Below are 13,610 nucleotides of genomic sequence, written 5' to 3'. Positions count from 1 at the left end.
GTTGTGCCATTTTCTTTGTGGTTCTGATGAGAAATATAGTTATTAAAATTGTTGTTTCTTTTTTTATGACAAACCATTTGTCTCTGGCTATTTTAAAGATTTTTTTTGGTCTTTAATTTTTATAAATTTGATTATGTTGATTATGATTTTGGGGTTTATCCTGTTTGTAATTTGCTTAGCTTTTTGAATTTGTACATTTATGTCTTTCACTGAATATGCAAAGTTTTCCTCAAATACATTTTCTTCAGAAACTTTTCCTTTGTACTGCATTTTTCTCTCCTCCTTCTGGTTCTTCAGTGACATAAATGTTAGACTATTCTCTATTGTCACTCATGTTTTTGAAGGTCTGCCAGTTTTTTCTTTTCAATTTTTTCTCCTTGTTCAACCTGGATAATTCCAGTTTTTCTACCTTCAAGCTCATTGTCTTGATCCTCTGTCATCTCCACTTGACTGAGTTCACCCAGTGAGTTTTAATTATTATACTTTTAATTCTAAAATTTCCCTTTGGTTTTCTTTTATATCTTCTACTTATTTTCTGAGAGCTTCTATCTTCCCATTCATTCCAACTTGTTCATTAATTCTAATTTGTTCTTACTTTCTGGAGCATTAAAAAAAAATTATATCTGCCTTAAAGTGTCTGTCAGTTAGTTCTAATATCTGTGTCATCCCAGCACTGGCATTTATTGTTTTCCCATTTGAGTTGAGATTTTCTTGTTTCTTCATATGCTGAATAATTTTGGAGTGTATCCTGAACATTTTGAAAATTATATCATAAAACTCTGAGTCTTAATTAAGTTCTATGGAGAATGTTAATATTTTATTTTACTAGGCATTTGATCAATTGGATTCATGTTGCAAGGTCCAAGTAGATTTCTGTGGATGGTGATTTTGATGTCAGTTCCATTTTTAAAGCCTTTGTAAAGCCATTTAGATCTGTCCAGAATGTATGCCACCCAGTGGCCAGTCTGGGACCTGGGCAGTGGTCTCTCTCTTCATTTAGTTCTTAACTGAACAACTGTTCACTGTTATTTAAGATGAGATCCATGTATGTGCAACTTGGGAGTGAGCCCAGGAGCTCACAAGCAGATTTACATAAGTCACTTAACCGAGTGCTTCCTTCTTCCTTATCTGTTACTTTTTGGTCCCTATGGCTCTCCTTTCAGTCCTCTGGACAGAAATCCCGTGTTTTATCTACCCTATTCTGCTGCACACAGTCCACAGCTATATCTATGTTTCAACTAAGAGGAAGGAGAACAGGGAATAAAAGAGCAACCAGAGTTCACTCCACTCTTTTGAAATTACAGGTCCTCTGATGGGAGAGAAATAGTCCCATCCTGCAGAATTTAAGTCACCTGCATGCCTTTGGTGCTGCTGTCCTATAGCCACAGCCATGGAGCTGGGATGAAAGAAAACCAAAAAATAAGACAAAAAGAAAGAAAAAAGTAAGAGATTTTCTCCACTCTCTCTAAAAACTCAGAGATCCCTTTCTCATGTCAGGTCAGAACTAGAGGACTTCTCCAGTAGCTCTCTCTTTGACAGAAGTCAATATCAATTCAATATTGATACTGAAGTGTCAATATCCACTTCTGGGTTTCAGGCTGGCTTGAGTCCAGGCTGGAGGATCCTGGAGTCAAAAAATGTTAAACCCGTTATTGGATCTGTAGTATTTCAAATGATGGTCTTCTTCAATCTGTCTGCTGTTTTATACTTTCAGAATCTTCAAATAGCTGCTCCAGGCATTATGTAAAGGTTTTATGGGTCCATTCAGCTAGAGTGATAGGTTGAAACATATTGATTTTGCCTTAGTCCAATATTTTTAAAACAAATGAATAACATGACAGCATAAAAGCAAGAATAACGAATAAAGTCAACAAGATTGCATGTCAAATTTAGTTGCAAGTAAAAGTTGATATTTTAGTACTGGGTGCTAAAACTAGTCAAATGTTTGCCTCCTGCATGGTAACTGGTGACAAGAGCCAGATATGGATTACCTAGTTCCATACACCAATAGAATACTCATCAGAAGCCAGCATTCATTACTCCGGCTAACTAAAGTAGCTTATTTGCTTAGCTTTCCTGAGAAAATATCCTTGCTTCTGTTTTCTGCTGGATACTTTTATATATTAGAAATCACTTAATAACCACAACTCCTTGGTTGGAGAGTGGGAATTATTTTCAGGTTAAGTGACTTGTCTACTAAGTGACAAATGTTAACTAGATGGAAGGGGGGGGGTGTGATTGGCCTATTGAGTGGAAATACACTGGGAACTAATGGAAGTAGGAGGATAATTAAGCATTTTTTTCATTCATGGAATAAAGTTGGCATTTATTTTCTATAGTCAAGAGCTACTCACATACTGCAAGGAATATAAAATGGATGGAGAACTAACCACCTCTACAAAGACCAGTGTTGACTGACCTTGCTCATTATCCTAACTTTTGCTGAGCTTTCTCAACTTTAAACTCTACCTTTCTGCTAACTTCTCTCTACTTTAGCTCAATATGCCATTCTAGATGGTCTACTTCTCTGATGCTAAATGAGTTACTCAATACTTAGTACTTTTTCATTTATGCTAGAGTTTAATAAGAAAAAAACTATCCCTGGTCAGAATCAGGTGCTTACAAAACTTTTGCAAGCCTGAAGTAGCAAAAGTCCCTAATTTTAGATTTAGCACTACCGAGAGACATAGTTGCAGACATCCAGAGTCAGCAATCTGCAGAAATTTGCTGACGCTTTCAGAACTCCTTCCTAGCATCCAGAAAGGTGGATAGCATTAGAAAGCAGAATCTGCAAAAACTCATATCTAGGAAGTCTACACTCCCACCTACTGTAATAGGAGAAAGAATATGTCTTTTGTTTCTGCTGCCTTGTAAGACTATATGTCATTGGTAGAACACTGAACAAATTCAAAACCTAGGCAAGAGCATCTAGGAAGGAAGTATAGTAAGCTTCCTCCTAGGCCTTCCAGCCCTGACAATACAAGAAGAGGACTAAAGGGGGTATGAAGTATTTTTCATTACTAAATCATAACACATTCTTCAATATTAAATGCCAACAGTTAATATTAACAAACTAATAATGTTTAATTCTGGTGTAAAAAAAAATAAACAAAACATGTTTTTCATGTGGCAAGTTAGACCTTGGTTGGTATTGACCCTTGTGAAAGAATTTCATTAGTCGTAACACATTTGGTAATCATATAGATGCAGTGTTAAGTTTTGATTTTGCACACAGTCTGAGACTACTGAAAATGATAGTATTAAAAATATACCGTAAAAGCAAACAAAATATAATGTAATGTAATGACCCTCAATGCTGAGATTTTTTAAATTACCATCCTATTGTTGGTGTTTAATGATCTATTTGAATGCAGAAAACCTCAATACTGCAAGGAGTCTATAACTGGAATGAACATTTTGGAAAACATTAGAAAACATTTGAACTCATTGTAAATTGAGTTAATGTGGATAGTTGTGATAAATAGTCTTATTAAAAATTGGTTAAAGAATAGAATGTACTCAGAATTTACAGTAAAATATACTTATTATAGAACTGTAGAAAGCATGACACATTTTTTTATGAATAAAGGCATTATTTTTTTCATTAAAAAATCTGAGCAAAGTTAAGGAAAAAATATTTTAACTTATGGGTATTTTACTCCTACAGATGTGCATATTCCAATGGTTTCTTTTGAGAAATACTCATTTCACACTTGAATTTAACAATTTAAAATCTATCATTAGATTTAAAATAATTCTAATGGTCTCAAAATGAATCTTAAGATACTTTCTTAAGCTATGACCAACCTAGACTGCATATTAAAAAGTAGAGACATTACTTTGCCAACAAAGGTCCATCTAGTCAAAGCTATGGTTTTTTCAGTGGTCATGCATGAATGTGAGAGTTGGACCATAAAGAAAGCTGAGTGACGAAGAATTGATGCTTTTGAACTCTGGTTTTGGAGAAGACTCTTGAAAGTCCCTTGGACTGCAAGGAGATCCAATCAGTCAATTCCTAAACGAAATTGGTCCTGATTATTCATTGGAAGACTGATGCTGAAGCTGAAGCTCCAATACTTTGGCCACCTGGTGCAAAGAACTGACTCATTGGAAAAGACCCTGATGCTGGGAAAGACTGAAGGCAGGAAGAGAAGGGGATGACAGAGGATAAGATGGTTGGATGGCATCACTGACTCAATGGGGAAGAGTTTGAGCAAGCTCCAGGAGTTGGTGATGGACAGGGAAGCCTGGTGTGCCACAGTCCATGGGGTTGCAAAGAGTTGGACACGACTGTGAATGAACTGAACTGAAGATACTTTCTCAGCCTTTCAAAATAGGACACCTTATCTTCTATTATCCATATTTCTAATATTTTTATTACCTAATATATCCAGAATGAAAGAATTATAAATTAAACCACACACGTGCACATACATACACAGGTGTGTGTGCACATACACACACATAAACACCCCCAAGTGAAGCATTTTGAAGTTAAATATCTTTTGGAGGATGTTAATGCTGAAAAAAAGATGGAGTAATTTCACTTCATCAGAACTATATAGAACAATATTTACAGATAATGGATATCATATTACTAAATTTATATATACACTGATTTTTTAAAGGGATTATAGTAAAACGAAGTACAATTTTTGTCTCTGTAGACCAAAGCTGTATCCCAACAGTCTGCTACCCATTTACTCAATTGTTCAGTTCCAGTATACTTGGATAGCAGCAGAATTACTGACTTATAAACCAGTAGGTAACAGCTTTATCAACTAGTACCGTGCTGTGCTAAGTCACTTTAGTCCAGTCTGACCCTATGCAACCCTGTGGACTGTAGCCTGCCAAGCTCTGCTGTCCATGGGATTCTTCAGGCAAGAGTACTGGAGTGGGTTGCCATGTCCTCCTTCAGGGGATCTTCCTGACCCAGGGATTGAACCCATGTCTCTTAAATCTCCTTCACTGGCAGGTGGGTTCTTTACCATCAACTAGAATACAGTTCTTAATGTGGGGCTCCTTTTGCCTTTACTCTTACAGTCTCCACTTATTACCATAGTTACTTAGATCAGCCCCTTTCCCCTCAACCCCTGCAGAGAGGTTGTTTTATGTTATTTCAGATGTTCTTATCATAGTCTAAATTCTTTCCTGGTATCCCCAAACCTCCTAAATGATTGTTTTAAATATTGTATACATTGATGTTCACTCGTTGTGCTATAAAGTTCCACAGATTTTGACAAGTGCATGTTCATGTGTCACGATTACATACAGAAAAGTTTTGCTGCCTAAAAATCCCTTGTGCCTGATCTTATCTTAGAACCCTTGACAACTACTGCTCTTTTATTTCCTCTACAGTTTTGTCTTTTATAGAATGTTATATAATTGGATTATACACTCTGTATTTTTGCTACTTGGTAGCTCATTTTGTTTTATTGCTGAATAATATTCCATTGTACAAATGTACTCCAGTTTAGCCATTCACCTATTGAGGGATTTCTTCCAGTTTTTGGTGATTATGAATAGGCTGCTAATTAACATAAGTGTGCAGGTTTGTAAGTTTTCAACTCAACTGGGTGTAACCTAGGTAAATACCTAGGAGTGTGACTGCTGAACTGGATTATAAGACTACTTATAGCACTGCATGAAACTGCCAAATTGTATTTTCAAAGCAACTGTAGCATTTTCCATTCCCAACAGGAAGAGATGAGAGTTCCTTTTGCTCTGCACTCTAACCAACATTGTCAGTATTTGGTATTATCTGTTTAAATTTTAACTTCTAATATGTATGTAGTGGTATTTCATTGTCATTTTAATTTGAAGTTCCCTAATCAAACATGATGTTGAATATCTTTTTATAAATACTTGCCATTTGTATGTCTTCTTTGGTGTGTTGTTTTTTCAGATCCTTTGCCCATTTCTTAAGTGGGTTGTTTGTGTTCTTATTGTTGAGTTTTAAGAGTTCTTTGTATATTTTGGAAACAAGTCTTTATCAGATATGTGTTTTACAAATATTTTCTCCTTTTCTGTGGTTTGTCTTTTGATTCTCTTAAAAGTGTCTTTCACAAAGCACAAGTTTTAAATTTCAATAAAGACAACATTTTATTTCATATTGTGGTTTTTATATTGTTTCTAAAAACTCATCATCAAGCCCAAAGTCTGAGATTTCCCTCTATGTTTTCTTCTAAAAGTTCTATAATATTGTGATTTATATTTAGATCTAAATACATTTTTAGTATTTAGTAAGGTTTGTGTCTAGATTTATTTATTTTTGCTTATGGATGTGGAATTGTTTCAGCATATTTTCTTGAAAAGATAATCCTTTCTCCATTGAATTGTCTTTACTCTTTTACCAAAGATCAGTTGACTGCCTCTGTGTGGGTCTAATTTATGTATCTGTTCTTTCATCTGACTTAACTATTTAAGCTTTGTAAAAAGTCTTGAAGTTGGGTAATGTCAGTCCTCTGACTTTGTTCTTTTGTATTGTGTTAGCTATTCTCAACCTTTTGCTTATCCACATAGACTTTAGAATGGTTTCATTGATATCCACAAAATAGGGTGATGGAATTTTGATATGTTACAACAAATACATAGATTGAGTTGAGAAAAATCAATGGATCAACAATATTGAGTCTTCCAATCCATGACTATCTTTATACTTATTAAGATCTTCTTTGATTTCTTTCATTAGAATTTTATACTTTTCCACATAGAGATCCTATACAAATGTTCTTAGATTTAAGTTTTATTTTGGGGGTGCTATCATTAACTGTATTGTGTTTTCAATTTCGATATCCAATTGTTCATTGCTGGCATAGAAGAAAACAACTGACTCTGGCAAACTAACTAGCATCTTGCAAACTTGCTCTAATCAGCTATAGTTTCAGAACTTTTGAAAATTTTTCTATAGAGAAGATCATGTCACCTGTGAACAAAAGATTATTTCATTTCTTCCTTCTTAATATGTATGCTTTTAATTTCTTTGTCTTATTGAACCATCTAGGACTTCTAGTATAATAACGAATATAGGTGGTAAGAAAGGATATTTTTACCTTGTTCCTGACTTCCTGGCAAAGCATCTAACTTCTCACCATTAAATATGTTAGTTTTAGGTTTTTTGGTAGATACTCATTACCAAGTTGAGAAAATTCCTGTCTATTACTAGTTTGCTGATTATTTTTAAAAATATTTTTAAAATATTGAATAAAAATTATTCAATCTTGATTTTGTCAAGTGCTTTTTTTTATTCATACAATTATATAATTTTTCTGCTTGTACAATCTTCATCATATGAACCTGGGGGCAGGGATCCTAGAGTAAAACCTCAGGAAACTGTGAGGGCAGCCACTAAGACTGGACTACCAAGATTTTCCAGCTCTCAAATTGGTCCACACGTAGCCTCTATCAATTTCATTAAAATTAAAAATTTAATCTTCCAAGAGTACACAGCTTCAGCAGTTTCTGTTCCTAGTGAATTGGTATTTGGGATTCTTTATATTTACCTGTCTCTCCAGATTTCAGAGTGGCAGTTTGTCCTCTGATGTTCTTTCTCTGATGAGTCTAATGAAAGTCAATGAATCAGTTTACTTGAGTTTTTTTCTTGTCCTGAAAAGGGAAGTGGTGACTTCCATGCTCTTTACATGTTAAAGCTAAAACTGAAGGTAGACCTGAATCTCTTCTTCATGTCTACAGTCAAGCAACAAGATTTCAAAACTTCTTGTCCAGTCCCTGCATGCATGCATGCTAAGTCACTTAAGTCATATCTGACTCCTCACAACACTGTAGCCCACCAGGCTCCTCTGTTCATGGGATTCTCCAGGCAAGAATACTGTAGTGGGTTGCCACGACCTCCTCTAGGGGATCTTCTTGGCCCAGGGACTGAACCTCCATCTCCTGCAAATCTTGCATTGCATGTGGATTCTCTACCACTGAGCCACTGGGGAAGCCCAGTCCAGTCCCTACTAGCCAGCTAAGGGTTGATATACCATCCTATTCCCACTTCCTTGCTCTAACACTCTCTGTGGGCTTGTTATTGTTGCTATTCTATCTTTATTTTTTTAAAGGAAGCATCACAGTCCTCTGAGGCATTTTATTTGTATGTATTACATCCTTAGAAAAAGAATCTAAGGATTTTCCCTCCTGTATGTTTTCATCTTGCTTTTTCATGGTACATGATACCAGCTGAGGTTGTCAGTACAATGAAACTGATGGGATGGGAACAGGTTATTCTGCTATTTTTCTAGATCTTTGAGTTGCACATCACTGTGCAACTGTGGGGCTGATCACTCCACGCTTATTTAGCCTGCCTGTGAGGTTCACAACAATTTTCCTAGCCCTGTGATCATTAATGATTTCAAATTCGCCAATGTAACCATGCTTCATCATCACTGTTAGAAACCTGACGATGACTTTGGAGCACGACCTAATAAGGACCTGGTGTTTGCCTCTCTTTTTGGCATTGTTGATACTCTTTTGAGATCATCAGCCAGGACATTCATGCACACCATTCTGGCGGCACGGAAAGATGGCGGACAGAGCTATTCTATCTTTAAAGATATGACCTAAAATAATGATGACCACAATGATGACTTAGGAGGACACTCCAAAGGTTTGAGTCTGAGAAAACTTATGTCCTTTGGTTTTTCAGTGTTTTCATGACTATTCATTAACAACAATGTAATTTTCACTGCTTTATAGATAAAAAAAAAACATCACAGTGATATCCCCAGAACATGATTATCAGCTATGGTAACTGAGACTGGGAAAGTTATGTTTTATCTTTTAATGCTTCTGCTACTCAGGCTTTTTCTGTTTATTTCTACTTCAGTTAAGACAGATTTGTATGTATAATCTTTCTCAGATCAGTGAACTAGCACCAGGACACCAAATTTCCATTAATATTGTTACCTTTTTAGAGATAGCCTTTAATTAACCAGGTTCTGACTTGAGCAGCACTGTTATGGTGAGGTATGTGCTTGTGTCTAAGTCAGTGGGTCACTTGGTATCTCCCTACCTACTTGCTAGAAATTGTATTCCTTATCTCATAGCATATATTGGTACAATAAATGACTGCACCATTGTCATCTTCTTTGGCCATATGATCTCATTCCATCACACTTGAAATTGATGAAAACATTTCTCATGTTTGGTAAATAGGCCAGATGGACACAGAGAGTCAAGCAAAATGAAGAAACATAAGAATATTTTCCAATCTAAAGAACAAAATAAAACTCCAGAAACAGATGTTAATGAAACAGGTAAGTAATTTAGCTGATAAAGAGTTCAAAATAATGGTCATAAAGATTCTCACTACTGGCAGAAGAACAATACCTCAACAAAGTAAGAATATCAGCAGAGATAAAAGTATAAGAAAGTACTAAAAAAAAAAAAACCCTACAAAGATGAAGAATACAATAACTGAACTGAAAAATTTAAATTGAGGAGCTCATCAGTATACTGAAAAGTGAAAGTGAAGTCACTCAGTCATGTCCCACTCTTTGGGAACCCATGGGCTGTATAGCCTATCAGGCTCCTTCGTCCATGGGATTTTCCAGGCAAGACTGCTGGAGTGGATTGCCATTTCCTTCTCCAGGAGATCTTCCTGACCCAGAAATCAAACCCGGGTCTCCTGCATTGCAGGCAGACACTTTACCGTCTGAGCCACCAGGGAAGCTGACCAAGCAAAAGAAAGAATCAGTGAACCTGAAGATAAGGTGGTGGAATCCATCCAATCAGAAGAGGAAAAAGAAAAAAGGAATGAAAAGAGTAAAGACAGATTAAGGGAATTATGGGAAAGCATCAAGCAGCCCAATATATATACTGTAGGGGTCTCAGGAGGAGGAGATAGAGAAAAAGGGGCAGAAAGCTTATTCAAAGAAATAATAAATGAAAATTTCCTTAACCCATGGAAAGAAACAGATATCTATTTGAAGTATCTTCAAATATCTTCTATTTGAAGCTCAGTTCAGTTCAGTCACTCAGTCGTGTCCGACTCTTCGCGACCCCGTGAATCGCAGCACACCAGGCCTCCCTGTCCATCACCAACTCCCAGAGTTCACTCAGATTCACGTCCATCGAGTCAGTGATGCCATCCAGCCATCTCATCCTCTGTCGTCCCCTTCTTCTCCTGTCCCCAATCCCTCCCAGCATCAGAATCTCTTCCAATGAGTCAACCCTTCGCATGAGGTGGCCACAGTACTGGAGTTTCAGCTTTAGCATCATTCCTTCCAAAGAAATCCCAGGGCTGATCTCCTTCAGAATGGACTGGTTGGATCTCCTTGCAGTCCAAGGGACTCTCAAGAGTCTTCTCCAACACCACAGTTCAAAAGCATCAATTCTTCGGTGCTCAGCTTTCTTCACAGTCAAGAAGAGATAAGAAAGCCTTCCTCAGCGATCAATGCAAAGAAATAGAGGAAAACAACACAATAGGGAAGACTAGAGACCTCTTCAAGAAAATAACATTTTAATATACTAGTTATGAACATTTGTTGCAAAAAATGCCAGATAAGCAAAGAAAAAAGTCACCTCTAGTCAGGACATCTGGAGATAAAATCTGTTAACATTTTTAGGTGTGAATATGTGTTTATGTGTGTGAAAAGTTTTTATTATCAGTAAATATATTTCCTAAATCTCATTTCAAAAGCTATTTAATGTTCCATCATACATCATACAAAATAATTCATTTATTGAGTTATTTAATCCTACTTGGGGCACTTGAGTTGTATGTAATTATACAACACTAAATAATGCCATAATGAATATTCTCATAGAAAAATACAAATGAAATCAAAATTATTTTGCCAAGTTCCAGGAAAATAAGCCAATTTGGAATTTAACTGAAACAACACGTAAACTCTAGTGTAACACTGGAAAGACCTGCTCCAGTAGGACTAATGAATTTTCCTTTCCCTTTATTTTTATCAGAGATTTTTTTACTGTACAATTCTCCCATTCTTCACATCAGCACATTTCTTTTCCTTTACTAGAATTTAGGTAATTTATTTTTTTCATTTTATTGGCAAACATCATCAATGCAACAAATTGTAAACACTGCCCTCTCTCTTTCTTCTCATCTACCTCCCTCAAGAATTTTCCTCCCGAGCTCAGCTAGTGAGCTCAGCGACAATTACAAACTATATCATTTACATATTTTCTAAAATTAAATGGTATTGTATAGTAGATATATTCAGCAATTGTACTGAAAGTGTAGCTAACAAATGTCTTTCGTTGTTAATTTTTTATGGGAGTATAGCTGATTTACAATGTACTGTTAGTTTCAGGTATACAGCAAAGTGAATCAGTTATTTAGATACATATATCCAACTCTATTTTTAAGATTCTTTTCTCATTTAGGCCATTATTGAGCATTGAGTAGAGTTCCCTCTGCTGTACAAAATCTATACATTTGAGTCTCTTTCTTTCTGTACACATCTCTAGCTGTATCAATACTACAGTTGTCATACTGAAGAATTAAAAATGAATGTCAAGTAAAAAAAAAAAAAAGAAGAAGAAAATGAGAGATACCAAGGGAACAATTCATGCAAAGATGGGCTCGATAAAGGACAGAAATGGTATGGACCTAACAGAAGTAGAAGATATTAAGAAGAGGTGGCAAGAATACACAGAAGAACTGTACAAAAAAGATCTTCATGACCCAGATAATCACGATGGTGTGATCACTGACCTAGAGCCAGACATCCTGGAATGTGAAGTCAAGTGGGCCTTAGAAAGCATCACTACGAACAAAGCTAGTGGAGGTGATGGAATTCCAGTTGAGCTATTCCAAATCCTGAAAGATGATGCTGGGAAAGTGCTGCACTCAATATGCCAGCACATTTGGAAAACTCAGCAGTGGCCACAAGACTGGAAAAGGTCAGTTTTCATTCCAATCCCAAAGAAAGGCGATGCCAAAGAATGCTCAAACTACCGCACAATTGCACTCATCTCACACGCTAGTAAAGTAATGCTCAAAATTCTCCAATGGAATATTACTCAGCTTTAAAAAAAGAACACATTTGAGTCAGTTCTAATGAGGTGGATGAAACTGAGCCATTATACAGAGGGAAGTAAGTCAGAAAGAGAAACACCAGTACAGTATATTAATGAATATATATGGAATTTGGAAAGACAGTAACAATGGCCCTATATGCAAGACAGCAAAAAAGACACAGATGTAAAGAACAGACTTTTGGACTATGTGGGAGAAGCTGAGGGTGGGATGATATGAGAGAATAGCATTGAAACATGTATATTGTCATATGTAAAACAGATGACCAATGCAAGTTCAACGCATGAAGCAGGGCACTCAAAGTCGGTGCTCTGGGACAACCCAGAGGGATTGCATGGGAAGGGAGGTGGGAGGGTGGTTCAGGATGGTGGGGCACATGTACACTCATGGCTGATTCATGTTGATGTATGGCAAAACCACTATAATATTGTAAAGTAATTGCCTCCAATTAAAACAAATAAATTTATTTAAAAAAAGAAGATGGCAAGGAAACTGAATAGACATTTTTCCAAAGAAGATATCCAAATGGCCAACAGATCCATAAAAAAGGTGCTCAAAATCACTAATCATCATGGAAATGCAAATCAAAACTATAATGAGATACCATCTCACACTTGTTAGAATGGCTATTATCAAGAAGACAAGTGATAACAAATGCTCATGAAGATGTGGGGAAAAGGGAGTCCTTGTGCACTATTGATGGGAATGTAAATTAATTGTCACTTATGGATAACAGTATGGAGGCTTCTCAAAAAATTAAAAATAGAACTACCATGTGTTCTAGAAATCTCACTTCTGGATCTATATTCAAGGAAGTAAAAATAAGAGTTAAAAGATACCTGCAGCCACATTATTTATTGTAGTACTATTCACAATAGTCAAATACAGAAACACCTTTTAAGTGTCTGTTAGCAGATGAATGGATGAAGATGTTTACACACACAATGGAATTTTGAAGTCATGAGAAAGAAGGAATTTTTGCCATTTGCAACAACATGAATGGCCTATGAGATATTATGCCACATGCAATAAGTCAGACAGAAAAAGACAAAAACTACAGGGTTTCATTTATCTGTTGAATCTAAATAAAATGTCAAGCTCATAGAAATAGAGTGCAGAAGAGTGGTTGACAGGGACTGGGCAGTGGGGGAAACACAAAGAGGCTGGTAAGAGTATACAAACCTTCAGCTCTGAGATGAAGAAATTCTGAGTACCTAATATAAAATATGATGACTGTAGTTGATAACACTGTGTTGTACAAATGAAAGTTGCTAAGAGAGTAAAACTTGAATGTTCTCTCATATGCAAAAATGATAAATATATGAGGTGATGGATGTGTTAATTAACTAGATGGGGGATACGTCTATGACCACAAGGCACATATTAAATATTTTATGGTTTTATATATGAATTACACCTCAATGAAGCAGAAATATTTTTAAAAGAAAAAGATAAAAAAGAAAATCAGAGAATCTGCAATGGTAGTGCTTTTTGGAAACATTAAGGAAGAGGTAAAATAACAAGTGTAAAGGATTCATTAGATATTCACAGCTGCAAAGTAGAACAGGGTGATGTGTTGGGCTTTTGTCTTCAATTCCAGCAG

The 13,610-nt window shown here is 36.0% G+C and overlaps 1 long non-coding RNA gene and 1 pseudogene across 1 annotated transcript in view; both read right to left on the bottom strand.

The window, feature by feature from the left end:
• The window catches only part of LOC147374325 (uncharacterized), a 196,600-nt gene that overhangs the window by 54,849 nt on the left and 128,141 nt on the right, over positions 1-13,610 (bottom strand). The window lies entirely within an intron of this gene.
• LOC147374326 (small ribosomal subunit protein uS8 pseudogene) lies at positions 8,012-8,507 on the bottom strand (annotated as a pseudogene).

Source organism: Bos grunniens, chromosome 4 (assembly GCF_055505025.1).
Source record: "Bos grunniens cultivar Pamir isolate PY7600 chromosome 4, Bosgru_T2T1.0, whole genome shotgun sequence".
In the NCBI taxonomy this organism is placed as follows: domain Eukaryota; kingdom Metazoa; phylum Chordata; class Mammalia; order Artiodactyla; family Bovidae; genus Bos; species Bos grunniens.
This window is presented reverse-complemented; position numbering and strand designations above follow the sequence as displayed.